The sequence below is a fragment of the Octodon degus genome, unplaced genomic scaffold, assembly GCF_000260255.1.
Source record: "Octodon degus isolate 3935 unplaced genomic scaffold, OctDeg1.0 scaffold00347, whole genome shotgun sequence".
In the NCBI taxonomy this organism is placed as follows: Eukaryota; Metazoa; Chordata; class Mammalia; order Rodentia; family Octodontidae; genus Octodon; species Octodon degus.
In genome coordinates, this window is record NW_004524923.1 from 918,233 (window position 1) to 922,613 (window position 4,381).

A 4,381-nucleotide genomic window follows, 5' to 3' on the forward strand; every position below is an offset into this window, starting at 1 on the left:
ATAAATAAAAGATGAAAAAATAAAAAAATAAAAAATAAAACTTTGCTAATACTAAACAATAATAATAAAAATAAATAAATAAATAATAAAAATAAAAAAACAGAGGTTTGTACCTATGTTGTTTATTATTTCTTGCCTATGTCTTGTAATATGAGGAACTACTTTGGTAGTAACAATACACAGTGTACTAACCATTGTTACTCTCCTAAAATCTTGTTTTGAGATTTTGTACCATTGATTTTATTTTTTGTCTTTAAAATAAAAATAATGGATGTAAAAAAAATTAAAATAAAATAAAACAGCAACAAAAAATAATAAAGATTTGTCATTTCTGATATCCATTATTTTTATACTCTCTTTAAAATAAATTTTGAAAAATAAAAAGGACAAGGAAAAAAATACAGGTTTATGTTATGGAAAAGAAGAGTTAATGTTTTAACTATTTGATCAATCTTACATGCCTATATCTGGTACTCTGAGTAACAAATTTGGCAATAACAATATGTAATGTAACAACCACTTTTAATTTCCTGTTCTTCTTTTGAAATCCTGTACCATTTTTATTGTCTTACAGTGCTTTGATTTTGTCTTTATTCTTTTTTTAGAATGTATTTGGTTGTTACAGGGTCTCACTATGCAGTTCGGACTCATAGTGATGCTCTTATTTTCAGCCTCCCCAGTCCTGGGATTACAGGCATACGCCACTATGCCAGAACTCTGTGGCTGGCTCAGCCTGCCCTGGAGGCTGGGCTGGTACAGCATGGGGTGCCGGAGATCAAACTGCGGTCCCAGCACTTGCCTAAACTTGCCTAAGCAGGTACTTACTCCACTGAGCTATTTTGCTGGTCCTGGTCTTTATTCTTGTTTGTTTTTATTTCTTTCCTCTTAAAAAAGTCAGGCAGACTAAAATTTGAAGCCACTTACTGCCTTTATGGCCATAGACAAGTTATTCAATTTTTCTGTACCTTAGTTTTCCCACCTATAAAATAGAAAATATACCACCAATTTCTTATTGTTAGTTGGATTACATGAGATAATTTCATCTATGGAAATTATATAACAATGCACTCAGAAAACATTCAAAAAGTGATAGCTACTATTATACTTATTCCCTTTACTTCAGAAATTGTATTTCTGAAAAGCTAGCTGAAATAAACATGATAAAAAGTTTATGAACTAATAGGCTAAAAGCAGCATACATTGTAACAAAATGTACTCTGACTATTCACTGTCAAGTAGCCTCAAACTATTATGCAACCATTAAAATTGATGAGTATAAAATAACATGGAATAAACAAATGTGCACAAATATAAAGGACCAGTAAGTAAAAATTTAACAATGTTATATGTATTATATGGTTATAATTCTGTAAAATATATATAACATAAAATACTGAAAATTGAAATTGCTAAATGATTGTGTAGATTCAATGATTTATTGAGAAGATATTTAATGAGTGTATTTTCTGTGTCAGGTGCTGTCTTGGTGTTGAAAACCCAGAACTTAACAAAACACACAAAATTCCCTGATAATGGTGAGGATGGTGGAGCATGCCTGTGATCCCAGGTATTCTGGAGACTAAACGCAGGAAGATCACAAGATCAGGGTCACCCTGGAAAAGTTAATAACTTAATGAGACTCTACCACAAAGCCAAAAAAAAGAGGCTGGGGATGTAGCTCATTACAAAGGCTTTGGATTCAATGTTTGGGTATAGTACCTTCCAAATGTTTCTTTGATGAGCATTTATTATCGTTTCATAATAAAATATTTAATATTTTCAATCTTTGCTTCTTCTATTATTTAAAAAACAGCAAAATTCTAATGTCAGTAATTAGTCACTCAAAATGTAAGTTATTTTTCCAGTAAATAAGTGCACAGACTTTGTAAGACTGGAGTACAGCTCAGTGGAAGTGCAAGGCTCTGGGTTCTATCCTAGCATCTCAGAAAAGAAAAAAATACAAAAAATGAAATGTAATACATTCTTTCCAAAAATAAATAAAAGTCAATTTCACTGTTCTAAAATATAAAAATCTTGGTTAGTCTCATAATTTGTATCAAGCTTTGGAATTCTGAGTGCTGAAAGTCTTTTGTCCGAGTAAGGTAAAAACAATCTAGAGATAAAGAATAAGCTCACATTAAACTCTCTTTATTACATATATTTTAATAAACACTGTAATGAGCAACTCTAGCCCAAAATTAATAAGCTTAAACTGGGTGAGTCTGACAATAGGTCTGGTTTTTCTCCATTGTTATTAGTTTTAGTAAATTTATTACTTTATTCTCCTAATGCAAAAGGAGAATAAAGTCTAATGTCTTCCTGGTTACTAAGAGTTTTATACCTGTGTATGCTGAGATGGTTTTCCTAACCTATAAATGTAGACTGCTTGGTATATTTCAGGTTCTGAGATCCCTCAAGTGATTGGCTAAAATTTTGGAGGTCCCAAAAAATTATCAATACTAAATTAGCATTAGATTTAAGGATACTGCCAAATTTGATTAACATTCTGAATATCTCAAATTATTATTATTTATTATGTGATCAGTAATTAGACTAATTTATATAGTACAAGCAATGCAGCTTTTAAGGATTATTGGCATACTCAAGAATTTACACATTAAATAAGATTAGAGTAATTTTTAAAATAACTAAACACCATTGCAATAGTGCCACAGGCCAGGAGACACAGATTTTTGCCTCATTTACTGTATATATGTGATAGAACTAATAACAACTATAATAATCATAAAAACATGTACTGCACATCATACACAAGCTATACACTAAATGCTTTGCAATCTCGTACAAGTTTCTCAAAGAAACACAATTAGCTTAATATTATTACTATATCTCTTTTTAGTTTATTTTTGCAGTACTGACAAATGAAACCAAAGCCTTTAAGCTCCACCTCCAGCACTGTGCTAAATTTTATTCTATTTTTTCCCCATAATTTTACTGAGAGACAAATAGCAATGAGATAGTTTCAAACCAAATTGGTAGGACAGTTTGAATAATTAACACATTGCATAATCTCTTCCTAGTGGTTATTTGCTGTTAAAGATGCAGATATGATATCCTTTTTACAAACACTATTACAACAAAATCCTCTATTCATTAAGAGAATGTACCTATATATCTATTCTAACCATTTTGAATACACAGATATAAAATGGACATTCATCTGTATCCCCCTTTTTTTTTAGTTCCACAATTTGAACATTACAGATGTGTTAACTCAACAAAACATTCTAAAAGAGTCCAGTAGTCCATAATAGTATTGGGTATTCTGCTTCACTGGCAATGTCAGAAATTGCTGACCTGAGTCTGCTACAGCTCAACATAACAGCGTGGCTTTACTTCTTATACTTTGTTTTTATACTTTTCTGCTGGATGGTTAAGACTAAGGTAAAGGAAGACATATGCAAAAAGAGATGTAACTTTTGGATCTTATGAGATCAGTCAAATCCCCTCACGATTTTTCCTGAGATTCTGTACCTCAAAATGTAGATCCTTTATCAGTGTCAGCCATGTGGATGAGTCACGGCCATTGCTTGGCCAATGTGCTCTCTGTGAAAACCTGAGAGAATGTTTTCTCTCCAGGTGACACTCCATAGGGACACTCTACATCTTTGAACACTTTCCCCTTTGGCCCCATAATCTCCTTGATCAGAAAATTTGGGACACTACCGAGTTACATGACATTATAGTACAAGTTCACATATGTCCTGAGTATTCATTGACCTTGGAAGGCTAGGGCCAAAATGATGGCTTTCCTTAGAGCCCTCCTTTTTTTCTAATTTTTGTCTGCAAACTTAGGTTGTTAACCCTTCAGAAGAGAAGCTTATGGTTATTACCATACAACATAAGCTGTTAAGTTTAACTTCACTATCTGTCTGAATATCAAACATCTTAGGTATAACATGGAACAGGTATTTTTCATCAAGTATTGATATGTTGAACTTAAAGTAAATTCAGAACATGATGAAAAAACAATTAGAAAATTAAAATATATCTTAAAAATAGGCACAAAGACATATAATTCTTAAGCTTACACATAAGTCCAGAAATATAACCATATACACCCTAGAAGCAGGACAGTCAAACAACATTCCTTTTCCTATCTCCTGCCTTCATTCACCACCCCCTACTTTTTGAACAATCATCTACCCGAGAGACAGCACAGCAGCAACAGGCATGCCATGACAAGCAGCCTGTATTCAGAAGACCAAAATGACAGGCACTCCAAGTATGAAACTACTATTACAGATTACCATCTGCAGTGCAGTAGCTTAGTTCACAGGTGTAAGTATATATAGTTAGTCAGGGTGATAATCTTTCCAATTAACTGCTAGATTAAAAAATCTTCTGAAGATTCTCAGGA